At 38.8% G+C, this 26,152-nt stretch overlaps 1 protein-coding gene across 2 annotated transcripts in view; it reads left to right on the top strand.

The window, feature by feature from the left end:
- Positions 1–2,107: 2,107 nt before the first annotated feature.
- Positions 2,108–26,152, top strand: part of SETD5 (SET domain containing 5) — a 76,527-nt gene continuing 52,482 nt past the window's right edge. For both annotated transcript variants that reach the window (XM_033131930.1, XM_033131938.1), the window contains exon 1: positions 2,108–2,467. The gene's annotated coding sequence lies outside the window, so the exon portion shown is untranslated. The remainder of the gene's footprint in view (positions 2,468–26,152) is intronic.

Below are 26,152 nucleotides of genomic sequence, written 5' to 3'. Positions count from 1 at the left end.
CGCATTATGGCAACTGAGCATCACTAACTGATGAGAACAGAAATAATGGGATGGATTGAGAAGTGTTTCAAAGGAGGTAAAAGAAGATGGTGCTGAACCTCAGGGCTAATTTTCAGTAACAGTAGTCAAGATCACCTGGACTGCGAAGAGTGTCAGGGGTGGACTCCCAGGTAAGGAGAAAAAGATAAAAGTGAGGCCTCTGCTCAGGCTGGGTATCCATCCATAATAGGTGGTGGAACCCAACTGTCTGGTTTCATGACTCACCGGCCTACCAAAAACAGGAGAGAGCGCCAACGGCATGTCTGGGGACTGGATGAGCAAGTACAACAAAATGGGCTCAAATGTATGAGTGAGAGTTGCTAAGATGCCTGACCTTGGGAATGCAAGGAAGGGAGCCTAAAATGTTAAGATTAAGGTTTAATCTGAGATGCCATTCTTTGAGGGGTTTTATTTTTAGCAAGGGTCTCAAATGGGGTGAGTGTAAAACTCAACCTTTAGTCTATCTCACTTTATCTCCAGGAAAAATGTTACAGAAAGGATCGTTTTAAGTAGCAATAACACGCAGTCTCGCTGTACAAAAATCACCCCAAGGTGAATGCCTGGACTCCATTTCCCTCCTCCACTCCTATTATAATTACTTCGTGACACAAACTCGTCTGTGGGAAGAGAGAAATTAGGCTCACCCTCAAAATCTCACACCTGCTCAAACCCTTGCAGGACAACGCCCTGGCACCAAGTTAAACCTGGCCAAGAATCCGGCCCACAATCTAGAAGGAGCGACTCAACAAGGAGGCAATGACGCGATCGCGGGGGAGGGAGGGATTCTTCTAGGCCCAGGGCGGTCCTTAGGAAACAGGAGGCAACGGAGAACTCCCATAAAGGTATTGCGGCACTCCCCTCCCCCTGCCTAGAAGGGTGCGGCCTTCTCTCCGCCTCCTCTACTGCGGCTCCTTCAGGATAGGACCTCGCGCCGATTTTCGGAGAACACGCGCCTCCCACCCACAAACCAGCAGGACCGACCCCCGCTTCTTTCCCCACCCCCACGGGTACGGGAGCAGGTCGGGCCTGTCTAGCTTTTCAGGCGGCGGGCGCCTGGGGCGGAGCCGCGGTCACCACCACCCAGAAGCCTCGGCCTAGCAGCCCGCCCCCACCTCCAGCGCGCGCTTCCTGCCACGTTGCGCAGGGGCGCAGGGCCAGACACTGCGGCGCTGGGCCTCGGGGAGGATCGTACCAACGACCGCCTCTCCGCCACCCCCGCCGACCTGCGCAGTGGTTTGACTCTTTTGGGACCCGAGCCAATAGCAAGGGGCTGGTCCCCGGGTCTCAGCAACCAATCAAATGCCGAAACCGAGGAGGCGGCGGGTAAACCGACTCCCCCAAAGGGGAGGGTGGCGGGACGCCAAAGCAGGAGCCACTTTCACTGACCCTCCTCTCCCCCTCACCTCCCCCCGCGGGAGGCCGACCGCGCCCGCCGATCCAACTCTCCCCACCTACCTACCCACCCCACCCAGGGAGCAATGCGAATCCCTGAGCGGCTGCGCACTCCCGAGACTGTAACTGACAGGCCCTTTACTCCAACCAGAATACGCCATTTGTGTTTTCACACACGGCGGGAGGAGAAGCGGCCAATCAGTGACAAGACCTAAGCCGGAAGCGGTCCTCCCTCTGCAGGAGCAATGGCTCCGTCCGGATTCGAGCCCTTTCCGCTCCTTCTCCCTCCCCCTCCGGTTGCCGCCGGGTGGGCGGCATTCCCGCCTTCCTCTGACCTCTTCTTTCCCTTCCAGCGTAACAAACGTTATACTCCCGACTTCCCGCGGGAGGCGATCCCCAGTAACCGGTCACACCACCTAGGTCACCATTCTCCCCGCCGGATCCAGAGGACCTCCCCCCACCAGAGTTCCGCTCCCCTACCTAGCCGAGGCTCTCTGAGGAGCCGGAGCCCCAGAGCACAGCCTCTTCTCTAGGCGGCCCGGGCGGCTTCCGCTGATTGGCGGCGAGCTGGCCAATGGGTGCGGGGCGGTGGGCGGAGAGGCCAATGGCGCGGCGAGAGGGGGCGTGTCCCGAGTGCCCCTGGCGCCGGCGCTGGGAATCCCCGTGCGGTCAGTGGCGTTTCCGCTCGGGCAGCGGGCTGAGTGAGCTGCTGCCGCCGCTGCCGCCGCCGCCGCCGCTGCCGCCGCCGCCGTCGGGGGAGGGGCGGCCGCCGCCCGCCTGCGCTCAGAGACTCACGCAGCCCCAGTCCCGCCAGTCGGCCAACACAGTAGTGCCGGCCCCCCTCCTCCCCTGGCCCTTCCCCCTCCCCGCCTTTGCTCGCTCCGCCTTTCTGCCCCCACCCCCACCTCACGGGCACGGGCCATTCCCGGCCAGGAAACGCCGTGGCGCCGCGTTGGGCCTAACTCGAGTCCTGCTGCCTCCCGGGAGTGCCGTGCGCCGCAGCCCGGGCCTAGGCCCCGGCAGCGCCTGGGACAAGGTAAGGGTCCGACAGAAAAGAGGGACCTACCCTCACGACCGGGCCCCGGGGGAGGGAAGGGTCACCTCCTCCGTCTCCCCGCGCTCGTTCTTGGGACGTGGGCCTGGCTCTTCCCAGGCTCCTAGCAGGAGGATGCTGCCCCTTCTCGCCCCCCTCGCCACTCCCCATACACCGTTACATTTCTCTTTCCCAGGAAGAGAGGCTCCGTCCGTAATCTAGTCGACCCCACGACCCTTTTCATGTCTTTCCTGGGTCAGGACGCTTCCCCTCCCCCCACGTTTCTTCACCTCCTTTCCTGGGAACTGCCTACTCCACGTTTATCTTTGACTTGAGGATAGGCGCCTCGCTACTCTCCTCTCAAAATACACAGGCATACTTTTTTTCCCTCCCCTAACCCCCACCCCCACCCTCGTTCGCGCGGCCTGGTGACAACTCTGATGGCTCTGGGGGCCTCGATCTCCCCTCCGTAATGTTCCTGGACGCCTTTCCTCTCGTTCTCGGGTCCCCATCTCACATGATTGCTGCGTTTCCCACACTAGGGACATTACCTTCGCCACCCCTACTTCACATTCTTGGGTTCTCAGTGGCGTCTGCCCCAGTATCTCTAAAATAGCCCTATTGAATTTGTAGGGTTTGAGCTTGGAGTTGAGCCAGATTGTGTCGTTCTCTCTGCCTTGGGCGTGGAAAGCGATCGTTTGAGAACGTCTTTAAAGGCAGAAAATTTTACCCTTTATGCATTCCCATTCTCTCTGCGTGGAAGCCAGGGATGCGAAGTGAATGGCGGTGAGAAAAAGCCCTGGTTTTTAAGTAGGTGAATCGCATGAGAGGGAAAGTTTAACTGTTGGGAAAGCCCCTTCTATGCTAATTTATTCTATAGAGCTCTTTGGCTCGTCTCCCTTCTTAGGAATAACTGGTCTTTCCCTTGGATACTGATGCTGCAGCCAGCTCTGCTGGTCTGGGTCAGGAGTGCGTGTATGACCTGCATTTTCTGCTTTCTCATGTTACTTGTGCAATGTGTTCACCAGTAATTCATTTCTTGCCCAGATCTCTGGGGTTCCATGGGGCTTTGTCTACACTTTAGTTCATTTCTTCAATTTTCCCCGTGCTCATAGTACTGAAAGAATCCCCAAATTCTCTGCGAATTTTCTTCATCCCCTGACTAAACAAGTTGCTTTTAAATGACTTACTTGTAACCAAGGTCATATTTACATCCTTTGTTGGGCAGATATTACATAGCTATACTTTTGATTGAGGAGGGTCCAGCTGAGTTGAGTGTTATGCTTTTCAGGAGAATGTTTGTGTACCCCCTATTTGGGAAGATTTCTTGGTGGTTAATTTTATATTATTAATGTTTTTAGGTCCCTCAGAAAAAAGTTGCAAGTTGAAATTTTAGATGTGTGGAATCTGACCTAGGACTAAAGCAGAGAATATTTACACAGAGGTTTCTGGGCCTCTTGGAGGACACAGGAAAATTTTTTTTTATTGGATTTCTTCCAGTTTTCTCAGGAGGATCATTAGTTTTCTTCTATAGCCAAAAATTCTGGCCCGTTATGGGATTTGAGTCTTTAAGGTTTACTCAGACTGTCATTAAGATAGAAAAATGAATTATGTCCTTTGGTAGGACAAGACAAGGCTCTGTCTCTAGTTGCAAATTTAAATTGGACTATAAAGAGTGTTTGGAAAATTGGCCTTTTAAAGACTAAAGCTTAATCTTCACTCCTAAATTGCTGGTTTAATTAAAATGGATATCTGAAATTTGGTAAATATTGATTTTTCTAATAAAAAGCCCTTGGTTTAAAACAAACAGGTGACCTTAGGATTGTGTTTTTCTAAAAGCATAATTCAAGCCCTTCTGGCATGGAGCATTGGTCCAAAAAAAAAAACTGTGTAAAGAATGGGGGTGGGGTAAGGAGAAGGTTGTTCCTTTGGGTTGGATCACAGGGGTGGGTATACAAGGCAGCAGCAGCTGCTGGCTCTGGAGCTCTGGTTGCTACGTGAGAAGCTTGAGTAGTGCTGGCTGCTGTCTCCAGGGAAGGACAGCAGTGCAGCGTCCATTAATGCTGTTGGCTGCAGGGAGCTGCACTTAGGCAATGGCTGCTTCAGGACTAAGAAGAAACCTTGCTTTCCTGGGAATTTTCACTGCTGAGCTGGTTTGCGTTTTATTGGTGGGGAGATGAGAATTAGCGATTCACAACCTTCTACCCATTTATGGATATCAGCATCTGGAAACTGGATTATAGTTAAAGACTTTCTTTTTTGGTTTTGTTTTTTGGGCAGATTTTTGGTTTTTATATGCAGATTTGTGCTTGGATAGGACTGAAAGTTTCATTAGAGTTAATTTTTCAATCCATTTAAAACCAAAATAATAAGAATTTAAGAATCTTCCTGAGAATCAAAAGGGGGAAATATCAGTTCTTTTTTCTGCAACTGACGTCTTTTCCTCCAACTCTTTAATCATTGATTCAATTTTAACATTTTTGTTGTCTGTTTCCTTTCAGTTGTTAGGCCATATTTACCTTACTGAATAGATGTTTTTGTTAAACATTTTATTAAATTTAGAATCTTAAACTAAAAAGGACTGCCCTTTCAGAATGATTTGTAAATAGGAATCTCAAGTATTTTCTTAATTTTTATGTTGGTAATAGACTTCTCCAGGTTAGATTATTTATTTGGTGTTTGACCTATAAAATGGATTCATTATATGTTGGATATAGTCTTATAAGATCACAAGGATGTATGTTTGACCGTGATCCATCTGAAATATAGGACAGACCAGAAGGAATAATCAGAAATTGAGTAAGTCTAGTGTACAGGATACTTGAGAAGATGGTCCCTGAGCCCCTATGTGGTCTCCCCTCCCCCACAGCTCCTGCACAGTGGGAAGCTCTCTGATTAAGCAGAACAGTTTGAGTATGGAAGTACTTGAAGGAGAACCACCGTCCAAATACACCCCCGATTACATGCAATATCTAACAGATACATTTTCTCCCTCCCCCAAGACTTTTGAATCCTATTTTTTTCCCTCAAAATTTTCATGTGTTCAGTTTTGTGTAAATGTACTTAAATACCACAATCATCTGTAATACTGTGTAGCATGACTCTGGTATTTGTAGCAGGTAACCAGAAAGAATGGAAATGAGTTTTGTCATTCACAAATGTGGCTTGTATTGTGTCTCAGCGATACACGCTGTCTAATGAAACAACCTTTCGTGGATAATATTTTAGGTGGTTCTAACTCTCATTACTGTCATATATAAAAGATACCATAAAAGAAACCAGGTAAATAATGGTTTCACTCATAGTGGCTGTTTTACATTTTAGATATGAATGTTTTTTAGCTTAAGTTATTTTATAATATGCAAGTTTACCTTATAAAATAATTGCTTTTTCACTTGTATTTGCTGTTGTTTGGAACCCCTTGTGATCTTGATGTAATCCTTTTCTGAAAGATCATAGGAGGCCCTTTTCATAGGATTTATTTAACCAGTATGCTTGAAAATTTATCTTCTGATACTGTTTTGTGCCCAGGAAATTCAGTACTTTCTAAAGTTATTCTGGCCTTCCTGGGGGAGAGTGGCTATTTAATTTTTGCCTTTGGACAGGAAGATAATATAGGGCAAAATGCAGATGTGCAGACAAACACTTTTACTTTATCCTCTTCCTGTTGAAATAACTTAGGAAACATTAGGCCATAGTCAACAACAGTCAATGATTGTTGGATACATCTTAATGAGAAATTGGATCATGAATAGAATAAAATTTTCTTAGAACTTCCAGTTCCATTCTTGTGATTTGTCAGTTTAATTTGAAACTAAAAGGCCTAGCAGTGAATTTTACTTAAAATTGTTTCAGGTATTGAAAACTAAAACTCTTGATAGGGACATCTTACTACAAAACTTACTTTGACTGCAAAATGTATAATAGTGTATATTTTAGTACAACTGGTAGTTATTTGTAATTTAATTAAAAACATCCTTTCAAACTCCTTAAAAAAAAATAAGTGTAATGTACCTATGAGAAAGTGATTGGTACCATTCCTTACTGCCAAAAATCCCAAAATATGTGGTAAAATGGTATTTTTAACCTTTCATTTGATGCAATGATTGATTTGTGGTAAAGCTTCAGGGAGGTTCATGAAAGGTGAGAAAATATAATTTCTTTCAGTTATTAATACATATTTTGTTAAGTCAGGTAGAGTTTTATGAAAACTTTCCTGTTGTATAGTCAAGTCTAAATTGAGTAAAAGATATCCAAGAACTTGGGGGCTGTTGGAAAGCACCATTTTAGAGAATTCTCTTATTTTGACAAAACATATTCAAACTCTTAACACTTTATGAAGGGAACTATGAGATATAATAAAGGAACAATGAAACTAAATCTCCGTCTACTTTATAGGAGCCCTCACTGAGCAAGGAATTTATAATCCCACCTTTCCTCAGTTTTTCAATCATACTGATTTTGTTTGCTGAATACCTCAGGGAGAAATGTAAGGGTCACATTAAGTATCTTTGATGTAAAGGCAGAAAAGGAATTTTGTGCTTATTGGAATAATGCCTTAGTATTTTTAAAATACTTAAGATTATTGGCCAGTTTTACCTTGTGTATTCAACTGTTGGTTTGGTCTGACTGCCTTCTCCTCTGTGGTCGTCTGTCTTTGTACTATGAGAATTCTCAGAGTTTTGATGGCAAACTAAAGTAATAAGAATCATTTCCTTAGCCACGTTAGTTATGTGTATATACCCAGAACTGGGAATACTCCTTGGCCTATGTTATGAATCACAAAAAAAGTGGAGGATATAGGAATTTATACAGAATTTGTTTCTATCTGGGGAATCAAGTTTTTGATGTACTACCTAATTGAGGGAAAATGCCGAATTCCTTGCTGTTCTGTTTGAAAAATAAATGGAAGCATGGGAGGAGCCTGAGACCTTTGCAGCAGGATTTGATCTGAGTAGAAAAGGAAGATTTTTGTTTCAAATTGCCAGCTGCTTATGTCAGACTGACTCCCTTATTATGCCTCTAGTTGGCCTGTCAATATGGCCAAACAGCTAGATAAGTGCAGGGCAGGACAAAGGGCTCTTTGCGCAGCAGGGAGGCAATGTTGGTGGGGGAGGGGCAGGAGGTAGGAAAGACAGGAGGGAAAGGTTCTTTTCCCTGGGAGATTATTCACTTTGGCATACAATTAAAGATATCATTTGTAGTTCTCACTGAAGCATTGAATTTGTGTCAACGATATACCGTTAAACTGAAATTTTGTATATCCCCGAATATCTGGTAGGGACGCATCCATTCCTCCAAGAAAAATAAAACACTGAAGCTTTATATAGGCTAAAAGAAAATAAATTCCATGCTCTCCACACTCCTAAATATAAGTCACCCTTTGAGTAGACCAGTTCTAGAGCATCTAACAGCACATTTCTCATTAAGAAATTGAAAAGAATATTCTATCTGAATAAAACACGTTAACACATACATTGTTTTTATTTGGGTTGGGATTAAAGAATATGCCATCTGAATAAAACATTTTAACACATACTTTGTCTTTATTTGGGTTGGGATTAGACCAGATTAGGTAGAATAATTTGTTTCCCTTTGTGAAATAGTTGGATATTGTTAGGTCCAGATTTTGTATCCGTAGCAGAGAGCACCCTCTAGCATTCATGTTTTGGTTTGCCATCATGTAAATGCTAACTGAAAAAAAGGCTACTTATTGTTTCAGTCTCATCCCTAGTTCCTGGAGAACCTGATATTCCCTGGAGATTACTCCCTCCCCCACATTTTAGGGTTGGGGCAACCTTGTTTGTTACACTTATGCTCAGCTCCCAAATGAAAAGTGGGGCAGTTGCATCCATATTATTAAAATTAATATGAATCACAGAGTTGGAAGAGATATATGGGTTATCTGGTCCTTTAAGCAAAATCGTAATGAAGTATTTCAAAGTTTGGTCCCCTATGGAAGTTTTCATTAAAATGTTAAAAGGATCAGTGTCTTGAACAGTATTTTTCGTTACTTTTCAGTAAATGTCAAGTAGAACGTGTGTGCTAGTTTTTTTTTGTTTGTTTTTTTTTAAAAAAAAAAACACATACTATTAAAGAATTGCATTCACAGATTAGGTAGTAATTATTTGGATTGCAAAAGGATTCCTCCTTTATAAAGGAGTGTTATGCTGAGGTTCTTTACAAGCCTTAATGTATTTTAAGAGAATTTGGTTTTTAGAAATAATTAGTTAGAACTCAGTTTTCCAAGTGTACATCTGTTGCTTGAATTGAGATACCACCTATATTGCAAGTTATTAAACTAGCCTTCTATCCAGACTGCAAGAGACGTAAAGAAACTGGAATGTTAAAATTTGCTTATGGGTCTAGAGCTGTGGCTGTTAGCAAAGACAAGATGTTTTAATAGAATAACTGAAAAACTGCTCTTAATACACATTGTAATATTAAGCAAACCTAACCAAATTTTGTGTCATTTACTGTCTGTGTATAATTTTGGGCAGTAATGAAAGACTTTGATCTGAAAAGGGAAATTGGACTAATTATCATTGCCATTAGTTAGAACTTCATCAGTAAAATAGCAATAATAATAGGAAATTTAGTAGGCTGTATTTTATATTACTATAGAATTTTAGAGTAGTCATTTCTTTATAATTTATTCACATGGATTATTTTCATAGATTTGTGGGGCTAAAATAGAAGCCATGTAGTTCCAAACCTGGACTCCATTCCAGACAGTTTACATGTACTAAGACCCATATTGCTAGCTCTAAGGTAAACATCGTTTTTGCACAGTCATACACCACACACACACACACACACACACACACACACTTCCTAAATAATTAGAAATCTCCATTGTGGCTTCTGCTCCTATTACCTGAATCTTGCCAGAGGCCCTAAAAAGTTACTAGCAACAGTGTGTGTGTCGGAGGGGGGGCACATTTTGATCCCATAGGTTTTGATAACTGCTTTGGCTCCCCAAACAGCTAATCTCATTTTCAACAAGACTCAGCCAGCAGTAGCCAAGAATGGAGGTGAAATGCAGCACTGTACCTCATCTTGCCTTCGCAGCTGCTCCACCTTATTTCCTGCTATTATTATCCCACAAACGCCTCTCCCCAGCCAAAAAGAAAGTAGGACAAAGGGGGAAAATTAGACGGGCTAATACAATTTTTACTATGGTTATGGGTTTGTTTGTATGTACTTAAATACAAAGTTCATTTGTCCTATTCTTAAGTCAGTAGAAAAAGATTTTGTAACTTCAGTATCTTCTACTTTCTCTCTTGATAAACCATTTCAGGTTCTCAGCTTTACAGAAAAACAAATATTTTTAAGCATACTTAATTTTTCATTGTCTGTTCACACAATCATTAACACCACCAGATGCCACTGCATTATTAGCTAAAGGAAAGGGAAAATCTTTTATGTAGATAATATTTGCAGTTTGTATTGGGAATTACTAACCTTTGTAGTTCAGATTTATGACTAAAATAAGGTTAAAAAAATCAAACCTTCATTTTATGCTTACCCCTTTATCTTAGTGGAGGTGAAATTATTAGTTCAGATATAAATTTTTCATTCTTCAGAATTTTTTCTTCAAGCTTTTTTCCCACAACACTCCCCTCCCCCAAAATACCAAGAAATTTTATTTTTATCATTTTTATTGTTGTCTTCTGGTGCTGAGATTTTCTCTTCCTCACTCCTGAAATGTGAAGACTCAAATAAAATTTAGAAATGTAATAAGGTGTGTGCACTGCTGAATATACCATGTTTTCCCGAAAATAAGACCTAGCCAGACAATCAGCTCTAATCCAGTTAGGTCTTATTTTCGGGGAAACATGGTAGTAAGAGGATTATTTCATAATTCTTATGACTTACGATTTGGTTAGGATGTTCCATTATCATGTTAGCGTATTTAGTAATGTTGACATGTTAATTTTGATATATGTCCAGATGGATCTCATTGTTTTATATTTGTACCCATTGTTTGTCATTTTATATGAGGCGTTCCCCCTCCAAGTCTCCATGGTTTTTTATTCCTGTCCTGTTCCGATCTTTGGCCTGTGTTGAAAAATTCTGTTTCCTTCCACCAACCTCTGTGCATGCCACAACACAGACAATTTGTACTCTCCCAGCTTGGTGAGGGAGGATGATCTGCAGGTAATAATCATCTGTTTGGGCATTCTTGGTGTCCGGGGAAGATTTTATGAGGAAGAACCTGGAAGGACCTGTAGGCAGTTAGACTGCCTCTGCATTTTTGTTACCTTTTCCTTTATTAACGTAGGCTGTTGAGAGTTGACTTGTTTTATGAGAGAAACCAGACAGAAGGGAAGAGCCACAGTTACATACGGCCAATTAAAAAACAAATGTTTATGATGATATTTGGGGTAGAATCTTAGGGTACTTTAAAAGAAAAAACTTTATTTTAGTTCTAGACAAAAGAGTTTAACCTCTTAATATAGAACAAAGAGAAGGACTGTTGGGCAGTACGATTGATTGCATGCCCGATGCAGCGCCGGATTATTGTATGAATGCATACATTTTTATGTTCTCAATTTCTGTGGTGCAAACTACGATAGCCATGTGAATTAAATGTCTGTATGCCTACAACCTGAAAAATATTAGGGGAATGATCTTTTTAAAAAAAATAACACGTCTGAGGAAAATGTTGTAGCAACCCAAATTTGAAGTCCTCTTTTAATGATTTTTGTTCTTGTTAGACTAATTTATGGCAATTAGAACTTTAATGTCGTAGCTTAGTAATAGAACAAAATAATGGTAGATTGACATGGTTTCAATGGACATTTAAGATGAGGCTACATATTACATATTTAGGTTACTTTGATTGAAGAAGTTTACTCAATATTTAAAAACCTATGATGTGGCATAAAATAGTCACAGATTAAATAGGTAGTCACAGATTAAATAGTCACAAATTAAATAACTTACTAGCAGCATGTTATATATGCGATAATCAGATTTTTTAAATCAGATACTTACTAGAATCCAAGAAATGAAAATTATGCTAATATCACATATGGAGTGCCTAAGTAGACATTCCACTTAGACCAAGTAGGTAATAATACCAGCCCCAAGGTTTGCTCTTTGGAGCCCATGCTAGTTGACCTGACCCAGATGTTTTTACCTCACTCTTCCTTACTTAACCCCTAGGCTGTTAATATTTGAAGTGTTGCTAGGAATACGTATCTGTTCCTAAGCTGAGTAGGACTCTGATTGGACCATGTGTGGAGGCCCAGGGGAAGCCATGTATTTTTAGAAAAGCAAGGTTCTGGGTAAGTATAACTTTCCTCTCATGGTTTGTCATGAAAAGGAATTGCTGGAATTTTGCAGAGTACACTGAGAGCAACAAGAAGAGAAGTAGACATATCCCACTTTATGAAGTAATTATGTGCCAGGCAAGAGAGATGAAAAGTAATTTTTTTGTGTAGAATGCCTTAGTTTTTCTGAAAACTAATATTAGGAATGTGTTTCTATGGAAAATAGTTGCCCGAAGGATTGAGTTGAGTATCTTTTGTGAAAATGATTTAAAAATTTAGTCTTTTATAGGTAGAGTGACCATATGTCTTGGTTTCCCTGGGACAGTCCTGGTTTATGCCTACTGCATAATTACTAATAGCACCCCTTTCACTCTCAAAATGTCCCAGTTTGGACCATAAATTATATGCTCACTCTAATTTTACAGGATCATGGAACTTTCTGTCACTATCCAGCAACCCATTTTTCTTTTACAGAGCTCTTCTGATTCTCCTCTCTGCTAGGATTTGTCTGTTGGCCTCTGAATCCCCATTTCCACATGAGCAGTTTTTTAGAATGCCTTTTTCTTTTAATTGGTGGTGAGGGAGGAGATAGAGATTCAATTAATTTTTTGTTATAAAAAAGTCCAAATACAATAAAATAGAGGGAATAGAAATATGGGCTCCTTTTGGATTTTATTTAAACCATTCCATTTGATCAAGGTAAGGTTCATACATTGCACTTGGTTTACGATTTTGATTCTTTCTAATTTATAAGTTCTCTCTCCCTCTCTTTTTCACATAATATAGTTAAAGGAATTTATCATCGTTTAAAGTTCCTACTCTTTAGACTTTGGAGGTTGCATCTACATGGTGTGATTTAACGTATTCTATTAGATGATCCCCTGCCCATATTTCATGTAAATTAGTAATTAGCTCTATTGGAAGTATGCTTTATAAGAATACTGTGTATTTCCGTTAAGAGTTACAAAATATCTACCTACCTGTCTATGTGCTGTTAAGCAGCTGTTGATATTTATTGCCTAGATCAGCCATTCTTAAGCTTGACACTCTTAAAAATTGAAGGACCCAAAGAGTTTTTGTTTGTATGGGTTATATGGAGATTTACCAGATAAAAAATAAAAACAAAATTTTTAAATTAACTAATTTTAAAATAACAATAAATAATGTGATTTTCATGAAAAATAACTGATTTTTAAGTGGCATTGTTTTACATTTTTGCAAATTTCTTTAGTGTCTGTCTTAATAGAAGACAACTGCTTTCTCATAACTGCTTCTGCATTTAATTTGTGTGATAAGTTGTTTGGTTGAAAAGTATGAAAAAAATCTGTCCTAACACAGATATGTAGTTGAAAAGGAAAAGACCTTACGTACTCCTGAAAGTCTCGGAAACATTCAGGAGTTCTCAAACCACACTTTGAGAGCAACAGGCCTAGATCCATTATTTCCTTTATGGTTGTGATGATATTTTATCACTACTTCATTATTTTTTGTAAAACTCCTTCTCATTTAGTACTATTTGGTTACCCTAAGATACAATTTGAATACAAAAGGCAAGACCTGTACCTGTTTTTTGCCCCTTACCAGTTTTCAGAATAATGGGTTGGTAATCTAGCAACCTCCAAAGGTGATCAATGAAGTGTTATTATTGTGTACTTGTAGTTTTAAGTACATTTGATGTGTTTCAGTCTCTTGCAGTTATTATTTTTGACATTCAAATTGTCCCACATTTGACTCTTGGCTTCTAAGTCCTTTTTATTCATTCTCAATCGCTTCCCGAAGGCTTGCCTTTTTTTTTTCCTTCCACATGACAAGATGTTCCAGGATTGTATTTTACATTTCCTGTCCCAAACCTAGAATTACTTTTGCAAAACTTGGTTTCTTTTAGTGGAAATGGTACTTAAAGACCATAGTCTGGGTTCTAGGAGTGTTCATTGCTCTTGAGTTTGTTCCTGTTTCTAGATCTTTTGAATGGACAGAACTAAAAAGGGATTTCTTTCCTCTTTTTTTTTTAAATATCAGTTGTTAGTGTTTGATAAATTTTATTTTGAGTTCAGTACTATATATTTAGGTAAACCTAATTTTTCCCCATACTCAAAATTCCAATTTCTGCTGACTTCAACTGTAATTAATTACTCTTTGCCTTATTCCCCAACACACACACACACACCAGTTTTAGAATCTCAGGGCAACATGCTTACTGGAAAGAGAGTTTGTTTGTTTTTGGCCTTAGGCTATGTCCCTCCAAAATATACACAGTCAAATCATTAGGTTGATGCAAAAGTAATTGCGGTTTTTGCAGTTATTTTTAACCTTTTAAATCGCAGTTACTTTTGCACCAATCTAATACAATGTTTTACAATAACTTGGGGGGTGTCCGGTTAGCTGGGTTAGAGCAAGGTGCTGTTAGCACCAAGATTGATGGTTCAGCCACTGTGAGCTGTTCCCTTCTTTAAAAAATTTTTAAAAATAAAAAATAACTTGGAATCATTCTTCTGTATAGTTATGCCACCAACTTGATACACGGTGTTTTTCATTTCACTTTCAGATTTTTCAGGGGTTACTTTTCGTTTCATAATTATATAAAATATAGCTATTGAGTGAAATTTACAAATATGCATATAGTCAGAGAAATATAGCTTCTAGTCTTTTCCACCCTATTCTCTCTCTGTCCCTGTATGCAAGACTTGACAGATTCATTGTGATTATTTAAAGGGATATTTTGTTGTGGTACTTTTGTAACAGAAGCATTTAAGTTAATTTGCTAAAACTCATCTGCTTCAAGGTTTTTCACTCATCTTCTTCAAGGTTTTTCAATGACTGGTATTTTTAGGCCATGGAAGAGGAACATGGACTTTTCTATTTTTCTGGAACTACAATTTCTTAACTTAATATAAACACTTATGGTAAGAAACTTTCTTTCTCTCGTAAAAATTACCTCTCCTGAAATGCTAGATCATTTTCCATTCGTCTCCAATGATTTCAGATATTTAAACCCAGCTACCACTGTGGACACTGGTGCTTCTTGTAATAGAAAGCTCATCAGTTAACATTTTCTTGAATGGTTCACCTTTAGACCTGAAATTTAGATATTAGAAAGAATGTCATCTACTTTTTAACTGTCGTTTAAAATTCAAATTAGTTGATTTTTGTAAGTTTTAAATGAAATCTTTGTAAAATTTTTTATTAGTTTCAGGTGTACTCAACAACATTAGACATTTACACCCCTCACAAACTGATAACCCACCAAATCCATCTGACACCATACATAGCTATTACAGTACAATTGACTATATTCCCTATGCTGTACTTTACATCCTGTGACTATGTATATGTATGTATATACATACATATATATTTAATATTTGACATTCAGTATTTTATATTAGTTTCAGGTGTATAGCTCAGTGGTTAGGCATTTATATATAATCTGTGAATTGGTTCCCCACCCATAAATCCATTACCCATCTGACACCCTACGTAGTCTTTACAGCATTATTGATTATATTTCTCATATTGTATTTCACATCCCTGTGACTATTTTGTGACTACCAATTTGTACTTCCTAATTCCTTCACCTTTCTCACCCATCTCCTAGCCCCCCTCCAATCTGGCAACCATCAGTTTGTTCTCTGTATCTATGAGTCTTTCTGTTTCGTTTGCTCATTTATTCTGTTCTTTAGATGCCATGTATAAGTGAGATCATATGTTATTTGTCTTTCTCAGTCTGACTTATTTCATTTAGCATAATACCCTCTAGGTCCATCTATGTTGTTGCAAATAAGGTTTCATTTTTTTTTTTTTTAATTTTATTTTTAAATTTATTGGGGTGACAATTGTTAGTAAAATTACATAGATTTCAGGTGTGCAATTCTGTATCACATCATCCATAAATCACACTGTGTTCACCACCCAGAGTCAGCTCCCCTTCCATCACCATACATTTGATCCCCCTCACCCTCATCCCCCACCCCCCAACCCCCTTACCCTCTGGTAACCACCAAATTACGTTCCCCAGATTAATTTTCAAACCCGTGGCCATCCTGTGGTCACCGACTGCCCTCCAATCCCCTCATCCTCCCCCCCACCCCCCACCCCTCCCGCCCATCTAGCAACCTTCAGTTTTTCCTCTTTGTCTCCAAAACTGTTTCTGATTAGTTCATTCAGTTATTCTTTTCTTTAGATTCCGACGGTTTCATTTTTTTGTGTGGCAGAGTAATACTCCATTGTGTAAATGTACCACAATTTCTTTATTCAATTGTCTATTGATGGGCATTTTGGTTGTTTCCATATCTTGGCTGTTGTGAATAGCGCTGCAGTAAACATAGGGGTGCACATATTTTTTTAAATTAGTGTTTTGGGTCTCTTTGGATACATACCCAGGAGAGGAATCGCTGGGTCATAAGGTAGTTAAAACTTTCATGGAGGGGGGAATCCTTAAATTCTAATCTCTTGGCAAACTTCTATTACATAATACATACAGAATTATCTGTAGTCATTGTGTTGTACAGTGGATCCTAGACCTTATTTATCTGTATAACTGAAAGTTGGTACCTTTTCACTAACTTCTCATTTTTTGTACACCCCAGCCTTTCACAACCACCATTCTACTCTGTTTCTTTAAGGTCAACTTTTTATTTATTTATTATTGATTCTACACATAAGTGATACCATGCAGTATTTGTCTTTCTCTGGCTTTTGTTTAGCATAATGCCCTCTGGGCTCATCCATGTTGTCACAAATGACAGGATTTCCATCTTTTTATAGCTAAATATTCCGATGTAGGTAGGTAGGTAGATACCACATTTTCTTAATCCATTCATCCTTAGACAGACACGTTGTTTCTGTGCCTTGGCTATTGTAAATAGTGTTTCAATGAACATGAGAGTACAGATAATCTCTTTGAGATAGTGATTTTGTTTTCTTTGTAGGTATGTATTCCCCAAAGTGGGATTGCTGGATCATATGGTAGTTTTATTTTTAATTTCTTGAGAAACCTTCATACTGTTTTCTGTAATGACTGTACCAGTTTACATTCCCATCAACAGTGTACAGAGGTTCCCTTTTCTCCACATCCTCACTGGCATTTATTATCTTTTGTCTTTTTAATAATAGCCATCCTAACAGGTATGAAGTGACATCTCATTGTGGTTTTGACTTGCATTTCCCTGATGATTGGTGATGTTGAGCACCTTTTCAAGGATTTATTGGTCCTTTTTATGTCTTTAGGGAAATATTTGGATCCTTCGCCCATTTTTTAAATTTGTTTTGTTTTTTGCTATTGAGTTGTATGAGTTCCTTATACATTTTTTATGTTAACCCCTCAGTGTATATGTGGTTTGCAAAATTTTTTTCCCATTCCATACATTGCCTTCGTGTTTTGTTGATGGTTTTTCCTTTGCTGTGCAGAAGCTTTTAGTTTGATGTAGTCCTACTTGACTATTTTTGCTTTTGTTGCCCTTGCTTTTGGTGTCAAACCCAAAAAAAATCATTAATAAGATCATTGTCAAAGATCTTACCCCCTATTGTTTTCTAGTAAGCGTTGTACAGTTTCAAGTCTTATATTCAAGTCCATTTTGAGTTGATTTTTGTATATGGTATAAGCTAGTGGTCCAGTTTCATTCTTTTGCATGTGGATATTTAGTTTTCCCGGCAGTACTTATTGAGGAGGCTGTTGTTTCCCTATTGTATATTCTTGGCCGTATTGTCAAAAATTAATTGACCACATATGCATGGATTTATTTCTGGGCCCTCTAGTCTGTTCCATTGATCTATGTATCTGTTGCTATACCAATATGTCATCTACTTTGATAACTATGAGGTGTGATCAAAAGATACGGTGAATGTTTAAATTAAAAAAATTATTGCAGTAAGAGACACATTGCCGTTAATCCACCTCAAAATGCCCCCCTCGCTTCAAACACACATATCCCATTGTTTTTGCCACTTTCTGAAGCAGTTTTGGAAGTTCTCTTTTGTGTCTTGATTTCATCCTTCATCATGACAACACTCTGTGTCACACATCGCTTCTGGTACGGCAATTTCTGTCAAATAAAAACGCTACGGTGTGTCCTCATCCACTTTATTCACCAGATCTGGCACATGTGACTTCTGGCTTTTCGCCAAAATCAAGATGACCATGAAAGGTAAACGTTTTGAATCGATTTAGGACATTGAAGCAGCCACGACGGTGCAACTAAAGACACTCTTAAGAGAGAGAACTTCCAGAACTGCTTCAGAAAGTGGCAAGAAAAATGGGATAAGTGTATTTGAAGCGAGGGAGAATATTTTGAGGGGGATTAATGGCAATGTGACTTTTAATGTCATTTTTAATTTAAACCGTATATTTTGATCATAGTTCTTATAGCTTTGTAATATAGTTTCAAATCAGAAAGTGTTGGGCCGGCCCGGTGGCTCAGGCAGTTGGAGCTCCATGCTCCTGACTCCGAGGGCTGCCGGTTGGATTCCCGCATGGGTCGGTGGGCTCTCGACCACAGAGTTGCCAGTTCGATTCCTTGACTCCCTCAAGGGATGGTGGGCTCCGCCCCCTGCAGCTAAGATTGAACAGGGCACCTTGAGCTGAGCTGCCACTGAGCTCCCGGATGGCTCAGTTGGTTGGAGTGCATCCTCTCAACCACAAGGTTGCCGGTTCGACTCCCGCAGGGGATGGTGGGCTGCGCCCGACACGGCTGAGACTGGGGGGACGGCGACTTGAGGCTGGACGGCACCCTCCACAACTAAGATTGAAAGGACAACAACTTGGCTTGGAGAACAGTCCTGGAAGTACACACTGTTCCCCCAATAAAGTCCTGTTCCCCTTCCCCAATAAAATCTTTAAAAAAAAAAAAGAAAGTGTTATGCTCCAGCTTTGTTCTTTCTCAAGATTGGTTTGACTATTCAGGGTCTTCTGATTCCATGAAAGGAATTTTAGGATTTTTTTTCTATTTTTGTGAAAAATGCCATTGGAATTTTGATAGGGATTACATTGAATTTATAGATCACTTTGGGTAGTATGGACATTTTAGCAATATTAATTTTTCCAGTCATTTGTGTCTTCATTTTCTTTTATCAATGCTTTAGATAATTTTGAGTGTACAGATTTTTCACTTCCTCGGTTAAACATATTCCTACCATGTTGCCTCGAAAATAAGACCTAGCCGGACCATCAGCTCTAATGTGTCTTTTGGAGCAAAAATTAATATATGACCCACATATTATATTATATTATACCCAGTCGTATATTAAAGTAAGACCAGGTCTTATATTAATTTTTGATCCAAAAGACACATTAGAGCTGAATGGTCCGGCTAGGTCTTATTTTCGGGGAAACACGGTAAGTATTTTAATCTTTTTGATGTTATTGTAAATGGGATGTTTTCTTACTTTCCTTCGTATCATTTGTATAAAATGCAACTGATTTTTGTATATTGATTTTGTATCTTGCAACTTGACTGTTATAACTTTTTGGTGGAATCTTTGGGGTTTTCTAGATGTAGTGCCATGTCATCTGCAATCAGATGGTTTTACTTCTGATATGGATGCCTTTTATTTTTCTTGCTTAATTGCTCTGGTTAGGACTTCCAGTACTATTTTGAATAAAAATGGCGAGAGTAGGCATCTTTGTCTTCTTATTGATCTTAAGACAAAAGTTTTTGACTTTTCACCATTGAGTATGACGTTAACTGTGGGTTTGTCATATGTGGCCTTTATTATGTTGAGGTACTTGTGTATTTAATTTATTGAGCGTTTTTATCATGAAAAAAATGTTCAATTTGTCAAATGATTTTTCTGTTCGAGATGCTCATATGATTTTTATTTTATTTTTTTATAGTTTTTTTATTTGATTTTATTGGGGAATATTAGGGAGCAGTGTTTTTCTCCAGGGCGCAGTTCTGCTCCAAGTCCAGTTGCCGTGGTTTTTTTTTTTCAATCTTTAGTTGCAGGGGGCGCAGCCCACCATCCCATGCAGGAATTGAACCGGCAACCTTGTTGAGAGCTCGCACTCTAACCAACTGAGCCATCCAGCCACCACCTATTCTTCATTTTGTTAATGTGGTATATATCGCATTTATGATTTGGGTAGTTGAACTATTTTTGCATCCCAGGAAAAAAATCCTTTGATCATGATGTGTTATCCTTTTAATGTACTGTTGAATTCAGTTTATTTTGTTGAGAACTTTTGTATCTGTTCACCAGGAATATTGGCCTGTGTTTTTTTTCGTTTGTTTGTTTGGTTTTTGTTTTTTTTGGTTGTAGTAGCAGTAATAGTAGTAGTCTTGTGTGGCTTTAATATCAGGGTACTGCTAGCCTCATAAAATGAGTCTGGAAGTGTTCCCTCCTCTTCAGTGTTTTGGAAGTTATGTTTGTTTTTAATACTTTGAGGTTAAAGTGAGATTGAGGAATGCTCAAATGAGTTCAGATTGAATGACAAATCCTTATGATTCCGGAATCTTTTCATTATACCATATTCCCTATCTTACTATTTTAGAGATAGGGAGTTCTAGGAAAGAACAAAATGATGTGCTAATGTTGTCTTCCCCCATCCCCCCAAAACAACAGAGTAACTAAAATTCACACATGGTTCTACTGTTCAAAAGAATCTATCTTTTAGAAATACATGCTGAAATATCTATAGATGAAATGATATGTTGCTAGTGTTTATGTTAGAATGGAGGAGAGGTAATAGATGAAACTAGATTGAATATGAGTTGGTAATTATTCAAAAAACAATAAGTAAATGACTTTTTTTGTAAATTTTTACTTTTATACTTATTTGAAATTTTTCACAATAAAAAGTTTTAAAGTTTAAAAGTATCTATAGACGTGGCTGTTGTGGATCTTGTTAAAGCAGGCTAGTAAACAGTCTCCCCATTGGTGCTACTTGCCCTCTGAGCCCAATTCCTCGTGACTATTATATGATATTTCCAATCAACAGAAAAATAGAATGACTGTGTAGGTATATAATAACTTTATACTAAAATTAAATTTTCATATTTTAAAGAAGTCTTTGTAGATTCTAGAAAGCATTCCTGATGTAGATTGAGGAATCAAAAGGGTAAGTTAACGGTATGTTCAGGATACAATAGATTTCATTTTCTGAGATGGTTGAAATTCTGAAAAGATATCTAATAAGTATCAGATCAATGGCAAACAGTCAAGATTTCTCAAAGAAAATTAATAGGATATTTGACAAAGGGTGAAGGTTATTCTGTGACTATTAGCAAATGTCAGTACCGTGTTTCCCAAAAGATAAGACCTAGCCGGTCAGTCAGCTCTAATGCGTCTTCTGGAGCAAAAATTCATATAAGACCTGGTCCTATTTTACTATAAGATAATAATATAATGTAATGTATAATATAAGACCCGGTCTTGTTTTACTATAAGACGGGGTCTTACATGAATTTTTGCTCCAGAAGATGCATTAGAGCTGATTGTCCGGCTAGGTCCTATTTTCAGGGAAACACAATATTAGTGTATTTGACAAATTACTAACAGAGCTCAAACTGTAAATTCCTCTCCTCCACTTCACACTATTGCCTTGGAAGCAGGAAGGTGATTCCTGTTTGCCTTCTTTATGTGCTCTATTTGCTTCTTAAATATAGTATGGGAACCTTGCATACCAAAAGCTGGGTGCTTGCAATGTGCCAAATATCTTGCTAGGTTCTCTTATGAATGTTATCTCACTTCTCAAAATAGTGATTTACAAATGAACAAAATGAATCAGAGTAATCACACAACTAGTAATAGGGTGAATCAAGTCCTTATGATTCCAGAATCTTCTTCTATGCCATGTTACGTATCTTAAAAGAGCCTTCCACCTCCACCAATATAATCTACCTTTTCCTCTCCTAATTTTGGGTACTGCGACCCGTCCTGTAGTTTTGACCTTTTTTTCTTTAGGATTCTTTTCCTGGAATTGGATGAAGCTCCTGGATCTGAATAGAGAAAGACAAAATAGATAGGTTTTTATTGAGCATTGTCCTCTACTGGAGTAATTATAAATTCTGGCTTCCTTGGTATTAAAAAAAAAAAGTTAATGGTCCTCTTGCAATCACCCATACCTCACCAGTTAGTCCGTTACGGGCTTCCTTTATCCCAGACTGTCAGCAGTTTGGGAAAGGGTATAGAGCAGAGACCCATGAATTCCTAGAAGTTTTACAGGTTTTGTCTGAGTTTTTCTGAGAAAAAGGTTCATGGTCCTTACCAGGTTCTCATAGAAATCTGTGATCACTCTTCAAAAGAGTTACGAACTACAGGTACCCTAGGATTTGGTTCCTAAGAGAGCAAGATACTAGACTCAGTTGATTCTTCTTAGGCTGAAAAGGTGTCTCCCATTGACCTATTGGGCAAAGTTGCAAACCACAAAACCCGCTGTGAACATATTTACTTGTTTGCTTATAAAGAAATGATTTGTGATTTTAGTTTTTATTTTTGAAAATTCAAATAATGTTGCTACTAAACATTGAAGTCTGCTCAGTTTTACTTGTATTAACTTGACATAGATGCGCTCTCAACTGTGCTTGGTAAACTCAATGTTTTCCAAAAGAAAATACTTTTTTAAAAGGAAGGGATTAATAACAGGTCTTCCTAAAGGAATTTGTATTTTGGTAGAATAAGGGACGGTGATAAGTGGTCCCAAACATTGGTCTTTAAAACTTTTTGCTTTGTAAATTAGTGTTTATGTATTGTAATTGGCTGATAGCCAAATAAACATTTCTGATAGAGCCCTCAAAGAAGAGATTAGGCAAATATTGTTTCCTTTGAGTTCACCAAAGCAGAATTGGTAGGAATTCTTACAAGTATGAGTGTTCAAAGTTTGAAATATGCTAGGTAAACAGCAACAAGCTGGTTACACCCATACCAAGGATCAATTTTTGAACATTGATACTAGGGCAAATGGAGAGCCTGGTGGGTTTTCTTCTGCTTTCTTAAACAGATTGTGGAAGAGTTGGAATTTAAAAAGCGAAACACAACATTGAATCTTAGTGGATTCTCAAGAAATCCTAAATTCATTGAAGACCCACGGGTCATGTAATTTTTTAGAATTCAGGGATGAGTGTGAAGACATCATTGCTTAAATAGGGGCTTCATGGTGGTTTGGCCCAGTAGGTCAAAGGTGATACCTTCTTAGGGAGGAATCTGCTTTGTTTCTCTTTTTTTGTCATCTTTAATAGTATCATCTGGTAAATTTACCAGGGTATAAATTGGGTAGTCTTGTAATGGCTAAATAGATAATGGTTCTTAAGGGCATAAGAGGAAAGGATCTTGTACAGAATTACCGTCAGTTGTCTGTAATTATTATTCTAGGACACTGGTACTTTGTGGGCCAGAAGCCCCAATTGAAAAGGATCTAAATATATACATATATGTGTATATGTTTTCTTTACTTTTTTTTAAACTGTATTTTCCTAATCAACAGATAAAATTTTTTGTACTTTTTGAGGCTAGTAGTCCAAGATCAAGATACCAGCAGGATGGCTGGCCAGGTGGCTCAGGCGCTGGAGCTCCGTGCTCCTAACGCCAAAGGCTGCCGGTTGGATATCCCCATGGGGCAGTGGGCTCTCAATCACAAGGTTGCCAGTTCATCTCCTGCAAGGAATGGTGGGCTGCGCCCCCTGCGGCTAACAACGGCAACTGAACCTGGAGCTGAGCTGCGCCCTCCACAGCTAAGATTGAAACGACAACAACTTGAGTTGGGAAAAGTCCTGGAAGTACACACTGTTCCCCAATAAAGTCCTGTTCCCCTTCCCCCCCAAAAAAAAGATACCAGCAGGATTGGTTTCTCCCGAAGCCTCTCTTCTTGGCTTGCAAGTGGCTGCCCTCTTGCTGCCTCTTCATATTGTCATCTTTCTCTGCACACACATCCCTACTGTCTCTTTGTATGTCCAAGTTCCCTTCTTATAAGGACACTGGTCATGTTGGATTAGGGCCCACCCTAACGGTCTTCTTTAAAAAAATTTTTTGTTTATTGCAGTATGTTAAGATAGGTATAATTGACATACTAGTTTCATGTGTACAACATAATGATTTGGTATTTCTATACATTGCAGAATGATCACGATAGTCTAGTTAACATCCATCATTTTACATAGTTACCAAAAAAAACTTTTTCTTGCGATGAGAACTTTTAAGATCTACCCTCTTAGCAACTTTCAAATATGCAATATAGTATTAACTATTGTCACCGAGCTGTACATTTCATCCCCAGGACTTATTTATACCTGGAAGTTTCTACCTTTTGACCCCCTCCATCCATTTCTTCCATCACTACCACCACCGCCCCCACATATTTTTGCTCTCTTAAAAGACTATCCTTTTCCCCAAAAAGATTGGGAACCACTACTCTATAAAGTTATTAGTGGTGGTCTACAAGAAATTTGTCATAATCTGAGGTGTAGGGTTAAAAAAAGGTACCCTAATTTTTATATTGATTACCAAGTACTTGGTTACTAAGTACCAGAAAAGGAAATACAGTATTCAGAAACAGTAATATTCAGTATTTAAAAATGTTTTACTTAGTTAAAAATAAATTTGTAAATAGAAGATGTTTTAAAATGGGAAAATAGGCAAATCCTAAGATTCTTTGTGTTACTCTATTTGGTGCTAGAATTCTGAGCTTTGCTTACGGTCAAACTGATATGACAGGAAAACCAACAGAGATAATTAAAGGAGACAATAAAATAACTGGGCACTTTTAGTATAGTATATGGTTGTGGTTATGTTTTGCATAAGAATTTGGAGCAGCTTACTATGCCAGTTGTATTCATTAACTAAAAAGTACTATTTTGTCAGAGTCCTGGGGCTAATTCATTTAAGTATTAATTAATTAATGAAAATTTTGGCCTAAATATGGCTGAAATGTTTACTGCAACTGGACCAAAGATGAGCATCTGTGTCAAGGTTTTTAAATTTTAATATTACGCTTGCCAGAGAAAAATTTTACAGTATTTTGATGTTTTGCATGATGGTAACTCTTGAAGTTTCTGGGTCTCAGCAAGTTTCTGTGGACCAGCTGGTTGGCCATAGATGCTCATCCTCAGGCTTCTAGGGAAATAATGTACTCACCATTCCAAAGATTTCATTTTACTCAGTAACCTACTATATGAGTAAATACAGGCTAATTTTATGCTGAGGCAAAACAATGTATGTCATCAGTGTGTTGTGGGGTTTTACTAGTTGATTGTTGTCTTCTATCACTCTTTTTAAATTACAAATTATTCTAAGTTTAATTTTACTATTATCAGTATAGCTTCTGAGGAGTAGTTGGTAATAGAATGTGTAGTGGTGTATATTTGCATTGACAGTGATTTGTGCCTATTTTCCACTAACTGAACCTTAAGATATGTGTGCTTTGTGGTTCAAATAGGAATCATCCATATGCACCTCAGTTGTTTTTGTTCTGTGACATTCACCATTATTACTGAGTTTTTTTTTAACTGAAAAATTCACCTCAGTCATGTAGGTGATCCTTTTTACCCTAAGGTTGTCATTACTCTAAGACTCCCCTAGTATTCAAAGAAACTGCTCACTAAAAATAAGGAGACCAACTGGTCACTACCTCAGATGAGCCATTTGTTCTATAATGTAATCTGTTTTTATCTTTAATACATAGGTTTATGGAATATTATGCTTTACCGTCTTTGGGGTATTTCTTCTGTGTTTTATCCATTTTTATTTACTGACATAGAGCATACATAATAATGCTATGTCACAGCTGAGTTATGGGTATACTTGCAGTTAGCTGTGCTATAAGGAGAAATTTGCATTAAGAACAAAAGAAATTTTATCAACAAACTCATGTTAAAAAAATAATTTCAATGATTTTTCCTTAAGAAAAAATGATTGACATTTTTAATAGTCATAACTATAATTTTAACACATAAACATTACTCGGCCTTGAGCTCTTTATCCATCTTAATTTTTGCAGAATGATGGCCTTTCTTTCCTTATCACCACCTATCATTATAAGGAGACCTCTCTCACCCATTTTTATAATAAAAAAGGGACAACTCCACTAAGCAGATGTAATGTATATAAGTAATGTTTCTAGAATTTGTTGTAACATAATGCTGTGGAAGAGAGGTTACACATGAAATAAGATTGGCCTTGAGTTGATTGTTGATGAAAGCTGGGTAGGTGCTATGAGTTAATGATAGGGTTTTCTCTGCTTTTGTGTTTGTTTGACATTTTTCATGATAGTTTTTTAAAGATGTAAAAAATAGCATATCATACAGGATAAATCACTATTTGTTCGTACTTGAACAAAATTTTAAAGGAGAAGAAACAGTTTAGTAGCTAATTAACAAAGAAGGTCTTGTTCCATTTAGTAGGCATGTAGGGAGCCATTGCAGATTCCTAACAGAGTGATAAAGATCAAAGGTCTGCTCCGGGAGGCTTAACTGTCATGGAAGCA

The sequence above is a fragment of the Rhinolophus ferrumequinum genome, chromosome 17 (genome assembly GCF_004115265.2).
Source record: "Rhinolophus ferrumequinum isolate MPI-CBG mRhiFer1 chromosome 17, mRhiFer1_v1.p, whole genome shotgun sequence".
In the NCBI taxonomy this organism is placed as follows: Eukaryota; Metazoa; Chordata; class Mammalia; order Chiroptera; family Rhinolophidae; genus Rhinolophus; species Rhinolophus ferrumequinum.
This window is presented reverse-complemented; position numbering and strand designations above follow the sequence as displayed.